The following is a 13,336-nucleotide window of genomic DNA, read 5'->3' on the forward strand; positions in this document are numbered from 1 at the left end:
AGAGAAGATAACCAAACAATATAAAAGGCAAAATTTGACAATAAACTTCATATTAAAAAACACATATATAAAAGGCAAAATAAGCAGGGTCAGGAACAATGGATGATATGAGAACCCCCAATGAAATCTGGAGGAATATGCAGGAAGTAGAAGAGGTTGTCAAAAGCTTCCAGAGAAAGTGAAGTTTAAGCCAAAGTTGGAAGATGAGTAGGAGTAAGAGGTGGGGAAAGGCAGGGGCATCAGCCTGGACCAGAACTGGAAGCAGCAGAGAGGTCAGGTTCCAAAGCAGAATGAGGTTAAACAGAGGACTAGTTAGGGCAGGTCAGTGAGGGGCTGGCAAGCCAAATTCATCCTGAAGGTAATGACTGTGGTAGGCAGAATAAATGCCCCCACCCCCAAAGAGGTGCACATCCTAATCTCTGGAACTGGCAAATGCTACCTCCCATAGCAAAGAGAACATTGCAGATGTAAGTTAAGGATTCTGATGTAGGGATGTGATCCAGGGTTATCTGGAGGACCCAGCTGAATCACAAGCATCCTTAGGATTATACCTATAAGAGGGAGGCTGGAGGATCAGAGTCACAGGAGATGTGACCACAGGAGCAGAGGTCAGAGTAATAGAGTTGCTGTCTTGGAAGATGGAGGGAGGGGCCAAGAGCCAAGGAATGCAGGAGGTCTCTGGAAGTTGGAAAAGACAAGGAATACATTTATTCTCCCCTAGCATCTCCAGAAAGGAATGCTGACACTTTGGTTTTAGCCCAATGAGGCTGATTTTGGACTTCTGATTTGCAGGACTGTAAGATGAAAATATGTATTGTTTTAAGGCATCATGTTTATAGTAATTTGTTACAGCAGCCATAGACAACTAATACAATGAGGAATTACTGAAGCTTCTCTAGCAGGGCACCATGGGGATCTGACTAGAAAGGTTGCACTAGGCACAGTGTGGAGAAAGAGCCAGAATAAGCAAAAACAGAAGCAAAGAGACCAGAAATCCAGGTAAGAGATTACGGTGGCTCTGCCACAGTGCTTTAGAGCAGAACACAGTTCTTAGAAAACCAGTACTAAATGAACCAAAAGTGGCAAATAAAGGCCCCCCACCATTAACTTCAGGAGGACATGAAGACTCAGACAAGCCCCTGCTGCTGGCCTTCTGCCCCACAAAGTCTGAGGAGATTGTTGAGAGGGCCAGGGATTGGGCAAACCATAGACCAACTGGGAATGGCATAAACAGAAGGTCTGAACAGAACACCACACTCTTGGACAGACAGATTCTGTTTTGTAAAGATGTCCTTCTCTTCAAATTAATCTCTAAATTTTACAAAATTCATTGGGATTTTTTTTTTTAGTACTTGAAAACGTTAACTCTAGAATTCATCAGAAAGAGTAAATATATGAGAATAATCAAAAAAATTGAAAGAGAAGGATTATGGGGAGGTGGGGAGTAGCGATTTACCTTATCAAACACCAAAATATCATGAAGCTATAGAATTAAAAGTGTGGTGCTAGCACGTCAATAGATAAATGCACTGATGGAATGGAAGACATGTAAGAAATAGACCCATGTATATATGAGAATTTAAAATCTGATGAAGGTGGAGTTTGAAATTATTGTCCCATGGTGTTGGAACAATTAGCTATGCATGGAAAACAAAGTTAAGAACCATTTCACATCTTTTACAAAAATGTATTCCAGATGAATTAAAGATATTATAATCTCTCATAAAATATAGAATATCTAATAGCCATAGATATTCTATAAGAAAATATCAAAAAAAATCTTCGTAGGCCTTTGGAAGAATGATACCATAAAAGAAAGGCTTGCTAAATCTGGGGTACAAAAACATTTAAAATATCATTATAAAAAGATACCAATAAGTCTGAAATGCAAAATTGTGAAAATAAAATTTGCAATGTTTACTGTGAAAAGTTTCTAACAAGAAAAAGATGAGCAATTCAACAGAAAGATGAGAAAAGAATATAAATAGGAAATTCATAAAGGAAAGTTACATGGTCAGTGAACTTAGGAGATAATCCCTCACAAATATCCAAAGAAGTGCAAGTAAAAACAACTGTGAACAGTCTTCAAGTAAAAACAATTGTGGTTTTTGTTTTTTGTATAAAAGACCGGTGAAAACTAAAAAGATAAATCGCAGAGTCACGAGGGTATAGAAAAAATGGATAACCTAGGGCCACATTACGACTTGTGGGGGTCCTACGTGCATTTGCTTTTGGGGATCCCCCTCCACACAAAAAATATTAAAATATACATTTTATGACTGCACTAGTGTAAAAAAAGTACAATCCAGGATGGATTAATTGTATACTATTTATTCATTTTTTTTTCTGATTTTAAAAGAAATTAAAATTTTTTCATGACCCCTAAAAGGACAGTGGGCCCTAGGCAACATGCCTATTGTGCCCAGTGGTGAAGTCAGCCCTGAGATAACCTCAGGGAGTTGGCAGCTATGTAAAGCTTTTTCTTGTAGTAATTTGGCAGCATCAGATTCAAAATGCCCAACAATTACATTTTCAGGAGGTTATCCCGTAAAAATATCTGAACAGGCAATGATACAGGTATAAGGGAGCTCATTACCTTATTCACTGTTATTGCCCCAAATTTTAAAACAGACTAAATATCAGCCATTAAGGAAATGGTTAGATTGATTTTGGCAAAGAAAAGGTAGATATATATGGATTCATGCCATAAGTTCACTACGATACACTTTTGAATTATATACACCACACGCACAATTTCCAGAGACTGAAAACATATACTACAAACTGTTAGTATGTTTATCTCTAACAGAGCAGAGTTGGGGAATACACTCTGAGTTGTATGAATTTTTATAATGAGCATTTATTATTTATATAAAAAAAGATATTTACCTTTTTAAGAGAAAAAGAAAGACTTCTCTGTGTTGATAAAGTCTGGAGCTCCTCTGAGAAAAACGGTCCTCCCACAAGCGCTGAAAGCTGCTTCAATACCCGAGCTGGTTTCCTCCCAGGCAGTCCTGCAAATAAAAAGCTGGGGAGGTAGCAAGAGTTTCAAAGCACTTGAAAACAAAAACAAACTAACAAAGATCAAAGGCAGCTGAGCTCTTCTCCTGAAACTACAGTCAGCCGTGCCTTAATCTTAGAACAAGGCATTCACCTGGTCCTCAGAAAGCTTTCTTGTCTCCTAAACCAGAGGTCATCCAAAGGATAGGCAGACCCTGAGGCTGAGAAGGGAAGTTCTGAGTGACAGTTAGGGGAGTGGCAGTTGGAGCCTGGGGTGGGACAGAGTCCCTGCTGCCTAGGAGAGGGGCTCTGAATCAAGTCTGTGCTTAGACTCACAGTGGTTAAAGGGTCATGGCTGATGTGCTGTGTCCTGAGTCTCAATGAGGCCCTACCCCTGAACCTCCAAAACTAACTACAGGTGAAGGAGAGTCCTAAAACCTTGGTCCAAGGCTTCCAGGCGCGGGGGTGGGAGCCATGGGACACACGTACAACTGTATTAGGTTATGACACGGAAGGTGTGTCTGTGGGGGAATGTGGACATCAGGATGCCTCTCCTGAGGATGACAAAGGGAAAGGTCAGCAAGAGTATCTGCCTAGGCTCTCCTCTCCTGCACCATCTCTGTCTCGTCCACAATCTCTCTCCCTAGTTTGTCGTCAGTTGACAACTTGAGTTAACTATGTTTTCCCAAGGTTACATGTCAGGGGGGAGTAGAACTAATGCCTTGACCAACCTGGTCAAAAGAAATCCTTCCCCCTCCTCCTCCTCTTCCTCTTTCTCCTCCTCCTCCTCCTCCTCCTCCTCCTCCTCCTCCTCCTCCTTTCTTATTGGCCTCAGAATCAACATTAATAAATTGGGCACTTATCAGATGCAGAAGTTGTTTACAGTCTCACATGTACTCACTCACTGAATGCTCACATTGACCCTGTGAAGTATATGCTCTTATTATCCTCCTTTGAGGTAAGTAAGTGGGGACTCAGGTGCTCTGCATCTGAGATGTAAAGGACAAAGGTATGAGTGGTCAAGGAGTTCCACGCTGCCCGTATTCACTGGGATGAATAGCATTCTCTTTGAAACCAACCTGTGATATATTTTATGCATCTTCTCTCTCTTTTTTTTTAATTTTAAGACTTTAAATTAATGAACCATGCAAATTAGACTGTCAACACTGATAATTCCCTGGGGAATTAAGCTTTATTCCTTTCCCTTAGTGTTAACTTTAAGACCTTAGGAAGTATTTATTTCTCTCTTCAAAGCTCTCTCTTTCTCTCTCTCTCTCTCTCTCTCTCTCTCTCTCTCTCTCTCTCTCTCTCTCTCTCTCACACACACACACACACACACACACACCATGAACAGAATTTTCTCAAGCATCCCCGTAGGTACAACTTGTCTCTGTGGGCAACAACTGAACCCTTCGCTTGGGTTCAGGCTGGTTGTCTCTCTCTGTCTTTGTTTCAGTCTCAGACCTCTCCTCTAGCAGCTCAGGGAGCCAAGCCTGGCCAATTGTGGCTCTTGCTCTTACTGAGGCACCCGTGAGGAAGCAGGGGATTGGGTCACAGCCTACATCGAGTTGCCTTCCTGAGTTCTTTTCTCCCACCCATTTCCCTCACCTCCTGACTTGTCTCTCCACCCCTGACCGCATCACCTTCTCTGCCTAGCAGCCCAGTTTGTCCTCACAGCACACCACTCTGTTACACTTTAGTACATCTGCACAGGACTGACAGCTTTGCTGCTTGGGGGAGAAGCCCCACTTATTGACTTAGAACTACGAACCAAGTACAAGAACTGATCAAATCTTCACACAGCCCTAAGGTGAGCAATACCATCCTTGCTTTACAGACAATGACCTGAGCCACAGGAGGAGATCCGGCTGCCAGTCCTTGAACTAGACCCAATCCACTGCACACTATCTCCAGCTGGGAGAGGATTTTAAGGACTGAAAAACTGCCTGTGTTTCCTTTTTTCCCATTTGATACTTTCTCTGTTTTTAAAAGAAAAGGAACATGGGTGCCTGGGTGGCTCAGTAGGTTAAGCATACGACTTTGGCTCAGATCATGATCTCGCAGTTTGTGGGTTTGAGCCCCACATTGGGCTCTGTGCTGACAGCTCAGAGTCTGGAGTCTGCTTCGAATTCTGTGTCTCCCTTTCTCTCTACCCTCCCTGCTCATGCTCTGTCTCGCTCTCTGAAAAATAAACATTAAAAAAGGTTTTTAATAAAAAAATAAAATAAAAGGAACACACGATGTGGTGAAAAGAATTCAAACAATGCAAAATGAAACGTGAAAGTCTCCCTCACTAATTCTGTTACCATCAACTGACAAGTTTTCTTTCTAAATGACTAACACAAATACTCATCACACACATATAGCTTTCAAATGTATGCAAAATTATCATATTTTATACACTGTTTTATAAATTGCTTTCTTTCCTTTATCTTCATATAAGCACATAGAAGAGCCTCAAATAGTCATGTGTCACTCAGAATGAAATCCTAAGTCCTTACTTTGGCCAACATAATCTTGATGCAAAAATTTGACAAAGATATTACAAGAAAGGAAATTATAAGCCCATCTCATGAACATACACACAAAATTTGAAAAATATTACTGAACCAAATCCAGCAATATGTGAAAAGGATGGTGTATCACAACCAAGTTGGATTCATTCCAGGAGTTGTAATGTTAGTTTAACATTCAGAAATCTACCCGTGTTATCCACACATTGATAAAGAAGAAAAAACATTGTGATCATCTCATAGAGAAAACTATTTGATAAAACTGTATACATTTCTGATGAAAGTAGAACCAGAAGGCAACTTTCTTAACCCAACAAGAGGAATCTACAAAATCTATGGTGTCTGAGGCCAATACCCTGGTTATTTCTGGATAAGGGGCAAGTAGGGGCTTTCATGGTGGTAATGTTCTATTTCTTGATTTGGTGGCCAGAGTTACTTTGTGATAAAAGGGAGGGAAATGTAGTTCTTCCTGATGATCTCAGAAGGAGATGACCAGGAGCTGTAGGAGCTGACAAAAACAGGAGATGGAGATATGGGCTGAGGAGGAATGGTGGAAACAGTGTTGGGTGTTTTCACACATGTGGATGTTGACCCAACCCAGGATGGTGTCCTATGGTGGAGAGGAAGCTGGTGATCCAGGGGTCAAGGTTCTCAGTGAAAGAGAGGGAGTAATCTGCAGATGAACTGCAAAGAGAAGTACATCAGGAGACGGAGAGATGCATTAGGGGGCATGAAATTTACCACCTAGGTGCCCTTCACAGAATGCACTATTCTAAAATGAGGAGACATTAGTCCTTACCTATTTTTCTCAACCATTTTTACACTTGGTCTTAATCCCCAGAACGGTCCTGGAAAGTAGTTAATAGTTTGTTCTACTATTGGGAAACCTAGACTCAGAGCAAGAATGCCTGAGCCACAGCCTGCTTTGAAGGTCTTTCCAGATGTGGTGCCAGAGCAGAGGCTATGTGCCTGCAGCGGGTCCAAATCATGGTCCTCCATTAATCATCAGTTAACAATAAAATAGGGATAATAACTCCTTTCAGGGTTGTCATAAGCACTAAATGAGATTTTGTATTATCATAGCCTTTCAGTATAGTTTTCTTCTTTTTCTCCTTGGGAGATGCCACCAACATACTCACTGAGATCTCTCCAAGTATATCAAGCCTAGAAAACCCAAGATCTTGAAGACAGGTATGCAACCACTACACTATGAAGTGAGGCTGAAAAGCAGAGACCCCTTTACCTGGTGAAGCCTGTTTGACTAGCAATATTAATAAGAAGGGGGCTGGCTTGTCATAATGCCCTCATACTAGGTCAGCTGTTTGCCAGTGTGGCCCAGGGAGGCCCCAAGACCCTTTCTGAACGTCCTCCTGGTCAAAAGTGTTTCCAACAAAGCCAAGCCAGTTATTTGCCTTTCCACTCTCATGCTTTCAGTGGAGTGCTCAAGATCAGAGGCTACAGGGCATGTGACGACATCAACACCCAACGGCTAATGAACACATGCTTGACATTGTAGGCTTTAAAATGTATTTCAGAAAATGTGGGTGGAGAAGATGGCGGCGTAGGAGGATGCTGGGCTCACCGCGCATCCTGCTGATCACTTAGATTCTACCTACACCTGCCTAAATAACCCAGAAAACCGCCAGAAGACTAGCAGAACGGAGTCTCCGGAGCCAAGCACAGATGAGAGGCCCACGGAAGAGGGTAGGAAGGGCGGAGAGGCGGTGCGCGCTGCACGGACTGGTGGGAGGGAGCCGGGGCGGAGGGGCAGCCTCTTGGCCAAGCAGAGCCCCCGAGTCTGGCTGGCAAAAGCGGAGGGGCCAGACAGAGTGTGTTCCGACAGCAAGTGGGACTTAGCATCTGGGAGGTCATAAGTTAACAGCTCTGCTCGGAAAGCGGGAAGGCTGGAGGACAAACGGAGGGAGAGTTGCTGAGCCCGGGACGACAGAGCTCAGTTTGGTGGGGAACAAAGGCGCTCGCCCATCCCCCAGCCAAAATCCCAAAGGGAACCAGTTCCTGCCAGGGAACTTGCTTGCTCCGCGCAAACACCCAACTCTGTGCTTCTGCGGAGCCAAACCTCCGGCAGCGGTTCTGACTCCCTCCTGCTGCCACTGGGCCCCTCCTGAAGTGGATCACCTAAGGAGAAGCGAGCTAAGCCTGCCCCTCCTGCCCCCGTGCACCTTGCCTACCCACCCCAGCTAATACGCCAGATCCCCAGCATCACAAGCCTGGCAGTGTGCAAGTAGCCCAGACGGGCCACGCCACCCCACAGTGAATCCCGCCCCTAGGAGAGGGGAAGAGAAGGCACACACCAGTCTGACTGTGGCCCCAGCGGTGGGCTGGGGGCAGACATCAGGTCTGACTGCGGCCCCGCCCACCAACTCCAGTTATACACCATAGCACAGGGGAAGTGCCCTGCAGGTCCTCACCACACCAGGCACTATCCAAAATGACCAAGTGGAAGAATTGCCCTCAGAAGAATCTCCAGGAAATAACAACAGCTAACGAACTGATCAAAAAGGATTTAAATAATAAAACAGAAAGTGAATTTAGAATAATAGTCATAAAATTAATCGCTGGGCTTGAAAACAGTATAAAGGACAGCAGAGAATCTCTTGCTACAGAGATCAAGGGAATAAGGGTCAGGAGGAGCTGAAAAACGCTTTAAACGAGATGCAAAATAAAATGGAAACGACCACGGCTTGGATTGAAGAGGCAGAGGAGAGAATAGGTGAACTAGAAGATAAAATTATGGAAAAAGAGGAAGCTGAGAAAAAGAGAGATAAAACAATCCAGGAGTATGAGGGGAAAATTAGAGAACTAAGTGATACACTAAAAAGAAATAATATACGCATAATTGGTATCCCAGAGGAGGAAGAGAGAGGGAAAGGTGCTGAAGGCGTACTTGAAGAAATAATAGCTGAGAACTTCCCTGAACTGGGGAAGGAAAAAGGCACTGAAATCCAAGAGGCACAGAGAACTCCCTTCAGACATAACTTGAATCGATCTTCTGCACGACATATCATAGTGAAACTGGCAAAATACAAGGATAAAGAGAAAATCCTGAAAGCAGCAAGGGATAAACATGCCCTAACATACAAAGGGAGACCTATAAGACTGGTGACTGATCTCTCTTTTGAAACTTGGCAGGCCAGAAAGGATTGGCAGGAGATCTTCAATGTGTTGAACAGAAAAATATGCAGTCGAGAATCCTTTATCCAGCAAGTCTGTCATTTAGAATAGAAGGAGAGATAAAGGTCTTCCCAAACAAACAAAAACTGAAGGAATTTGTCATCACTAAACCAGCCCTACAAGAGATCCTAAGGGGGATCCTGTGAGACAAAGTACCAGAGACATCGCTACAAGCATAAAACATACAGACATCACAATGACTCTAAACCCATATCTTTCTATAATAACACTGAATGTAAATGGATTAAATGCGCCAACCAAAAGACATAGGGTATCAGAATGGATAAAAAAACAAGACCATCTATTTGCTGTCTACAAGAGACTCATTTTAGACCTGAGGACACCTTTAGATTGAGAGTGAGGGGATGGAGAACTATTTATCATGCTACTGGAAGCCAAAAGAAAGCTGGAGTAGCCATACTTATATCAGACAAACTAGACTTTAAATTAAAGGCTGTAGCAAGACATGAAGAAGGGCATTATATAATAATCACAGGGTCTATCCATCAGGAAGAGCTAACAATTATAAACATCTATGCGCCGAATACGGGAGCCCCCAAATCTATAAAACAATTACTCATAAACATAAGCAACCTTATTGATAAGGATGTGGTAATTGCAGGGGACTTTAACACTCCACTTACAGAAATGAATAGATCATCTAGACACACAGTCAAAAAAGAAACAAGGGCCCTGAATGATACATTGGATCAGATGGACTTGACACATATATTTAGAACTCTGCATCCCAAAGCAACAGAATATACTTTCTTCTCGAGTGCACATGGAACATTCTCCAAGATAGATCATATACTGGGTCACAAAACAGCCCTTCATAAGTATACAAGAATTGAAATTATACCATGCATACTTTCAGACCACAATGCTATGAAGCTTGAAATCAACCACAGGAAAAAGTCTGGAAAACCTCCAAAAGCATGGAGGTTAAAGAACACCCTACTAAAGAATGAATGGGTCAACCAGGCAATTAGAGAAGAAATTAAAAAATATATGGAAACAAATGAAAATGAAAATACAACAATCCAAACGCTTTGGGATGCAGCGAAGGCAGTCCTGAGAGGAAAATACATTGCAATCCAGGCCTATCTCAAGAAATGAGAAAAATCCCAAATACAAAATCTAACAGCACACCTAAAGGAAATAGAAGCAGAACAGCAAAGACAGCCTAAATCCAGCAGAAGAAGAGAAATAATAAAGATCAGAGCAGAGGTAAACAATATAGAATCTAAAAAAACTGTAGAGCAGATCAACGAAACCAAGAGTTGGTTTTTTGAAAAAATAAACAAAATTGACAAACCTCTAGCCAGGCTTCTCAAAAAGAAAAGGGAGATGACCCAAATAGATAAAATCATGAATGAAAATGGAATGATTACAACCAATCCCTCAGAGATACAAACAATTATCAGGGAATACTATGAAAATTATATGCCAACAAATTGGACAACCTGGAAGAAATGGACAAATTCCTAAACACCCACACTCTTCCAAAACTCAATCAGGAGGAAATAGAAAGCTTGAACAGACCCATTACCAGTGAAGAAATTGAATTGGTTATCAAAAATCTCCCAACAAATAAGAGTCCAGGACCAGATGGCTTCCCAGGGGAGTTCTACCAGACGTTTAAAGCAGAGATAATACCTATCCTTCTCAAGCTATTCCAAAAAATAGAAAGGAAGAAAAACTTCCAGACTCGTTCTATGAAGCCAGTATTACTTTGATTCCTAAAGCAGACAGAGACCCAGTAAAAAAAGAGAACTACAGGCCAATATCCCTGATGAATGTGGATGCAAAAATTCTCAATAAGATAGTAGCAAATCGAATTCAACAGCATATAAAAAGAATTATTCACCATGATCAAGTGGGATTCATTCTTGGGATGCAGGGCTGGTTCAACATTCGCAAATCAATCAACGTGATACATCACATTAATAAAAGAAAAGATAAGAACCATATGATCCTGTCAATCGATGCAGAAAAGGCCTTTGACAAAATTCAGCACACTTTCTTAATAAAAACCCTTGAGAAAGTCGGGATAGAAGGAACATACTTAAACATCAAAAAAGCCATTTATGAAAAGCCCACAGCTAACATCATCCTCAACGGGGAAAAACTAAGAGCTTTTTTCCTGAGATCAGGAACACGACAGGGATGCCCACTCTCACCGCTGTTGTTTAACATAGTGTTGGAAGATCTAGCATCAGCAATCAGACAACAAAAGGAAATCAAAGGCATCAAAATGGGCAAAGATGAAGTCAAGCTTTCACTTTTTGCAGATGACATACTATACATGGAAAATCCGATAGACTCCACCAAAAGTGCTAGAACTGATACATGAATTCAGCAAAGTTGCAGGATACAAAATCAATGTACAGAAATCAGTTGCATTCTTATACACTAACAATGAAGCAACAGAAAGACAAAGAAACTGATCCCATTCACAACTGCACCAAGAAGCATAAAATACCTAGGAATAAATCTAACCAAAGATGTAATAGATCTGTGTGCTGAAAACTATAGAAAGCTTATGAAGGTGATTGAAGAAGATATAAAGAAATGGAAAAACATTCCATGCTCATAGATTGGAAGAATCAATATTGTCAAAATGTCAATACTACCCAAAGCTATCTACACATTCAATGCAATCCCAATCAAAATTGCACCAGCATTCTTCTCGAAACTAGAACAAGCAATCCTAAAATTCATATGGAACCACAAAAGGCCCCGAATAGCCAAAGTAATTTTGAAGAAGACCAAAGCAGGAGGCATCACAATCCCAGACTTTAGCCCCTACTACAAAGCTGTCATCATCAAGACAGCATGGTATTGGCACAAAAACACACATGTAGACCAATGGAATAGAATAGAAACCCCAGAACTAGACCCACAAACGTATGGCGCACTAATCTTTGACAAAGCAGGAAAGAACATCTAATGGAAAAAAGACAGTCTCTTTAACAAATGGTGCTGGGAGAACTGGACAGCAACATGCAGAAGGTTGAAACTAGACCACTTTCTCACACCATTCACAAAAATAAACTCAAAATGGATAAAGGACCTGAATGTGAGACAGGAAACCATCAAAACCCTAGCGGAGAAAGCAGGAAAAGACCTCTCTGACCTCAGCCGTAGCAATCTCTTACTCGACACATCCCCAAAGGCAAGGGAATTAAAAGCAAAAATGAACTACTGGGACCTTATGAAGATAAAAAGCTTCTGCACAGCAAAGGAAACAACCAACAAAACTAAAAGGCAACCAACAGAATGGGAAAAGATATTTGCAAATGACATATCGGACAAGGGCTAGTATCCAAAATCTATAAAGAGCTCACCAAACTCCACACCCAAAAAACAAATAACCCAGTGAAGAAATGGGCAGAAAACATGAATAGACACTTCTCTAAAGAAGACATCCGGATGGCCAACAGGTACATGAAAAGATCCTCAATGTCGCTCCTTATCAGGGAAATACAAATCAAAACCACACTCAGATATCACCTCACGCCAGTCAGAGTGGCCAAAATGAACAAATCAGGAGACTATAGATGCTGGAGAGGATGTGGAGAAACGGGAACCCTCTTGCACTGTTGGTGGGAATGCAAATTGGTTCAGCCACTCTGGAAAACAGTGTGGAGGTTCCTCAGAAAATTAAAAATAGACCTACCCTATGACCCAGCAGTAGCACTGCTAGGAATTTACCCAAAGGATACAGGAGTACTGATGCAAAGGGGCACTTGTACCCCAATGTTTATGGCAGCACTCTCAACAATAGCCAAATTATGGAAAGAGCCTAAATGTCCATCAACTGATGAATGGATAAAGAAATTGTGGTTTATATACACAATGGAGTAGTACGTGGCAATGAGAAAGAATGAAATATGGCCTTTTGTAGCAATGTGGATGGAACTGGAGAGTGTGATGCTAAGTGAAATAAGCCATACAGAGAAAGACAGATATCATATGTTTTCACTCTTATGTGGATCCTGCGAAACTTAACAGAAACCCATGGGGGAGGGGAAGGAAAAAAAAAAAAGAGGTTAGAGTGGGAGAGAGCGAAAGCATAAGAGACTCTTAAAAACTGAGAACAAACTGAGGGTTGGTGGGGGTGGGAGGGAGGGGAGGGTGGGTGATGGGTATTGAGGAGGGCATCTTTTGGGATGAGCACTAGGTGTTGTATGGAAACCAATTTGACAATAAATTTCATATATTGAAAAAAGAAATGATAAAAAAATAAAAATAAAAATAAATAAAATAAAATGTATTTCACCTCCTAATGCATAAATGTCCATGGATGTAACTCCTGTAAACAAGAGTATTGGGGGGTGGGGGGGGAAGGGCGTTATAAATTATAATTTTTAAGACCGTAAAGGGGTCCTCAGTAGGAGTGCCAGATTTAGCAAATAAAAATACAGCACACCCAGTTAAGTCTGAATTTCAGATAAACAAATACTGCATGGGATACACCCATACCAAAATATTATTTGAAATTCAAATTAATTTGGCATTCTGCATTTTACCTGCCAGTCCCAGGCCTAAGGCCAAAAGGTTTGCAAAAGTCTGCCCTAGTAGGAGATCAGTTCCCCTAGTAAGAGATCAAGGGTCCAATTCCAGAA

General features: G+C 41.7%; 1 protein-coding gene across 2 annotated transcripts in view; it reads right to left on the minus strand.

Annotated features, from left to right (window-relative positions):
- Positions 1 to 3,260, minus strand: part of LOC122487873 (protein lifeguard 1-like) — a 31,092-nt gene extending 27,832 nt beyond the window's left edge. Inside the window, exons 1-2 of one of the 2 annotated variants that reach the window (XM_043588842.1) lie at positions 3,155 to 3,260; positions 2,890 to 3,014 (exon numbers count right to left, since the gene is read on the minus strand). The gene's annotated coding sequence lies outside the window, so the exon portion shown is untranslated. Of the gene's footprint in view, positions 1 to 2,889; positions 3,029 to 3,154 lie in introns of both variants that reach the window. The other variant, XM_043588841.1, reaches the window with a different exon arrangement.
- Positions 3,261 to 13,336: the final 10,076 nt, after the last annotated feature.

This window comes from Prionailurus bengalensis, chromosome A2 (genome assembly GCF_016509475.1).
Source record: "Prionailurus bengalensis isolate Pbe53 chromosome A2, Fcat_Pben_1.1_paternal_pri, whole genome shotgun sequence".
NCBI lineage: Eukaryota > Metazoa > Chordata > Mammalia > Carnivora > Felidae > Prionailurus > Prionailurus bengalensis.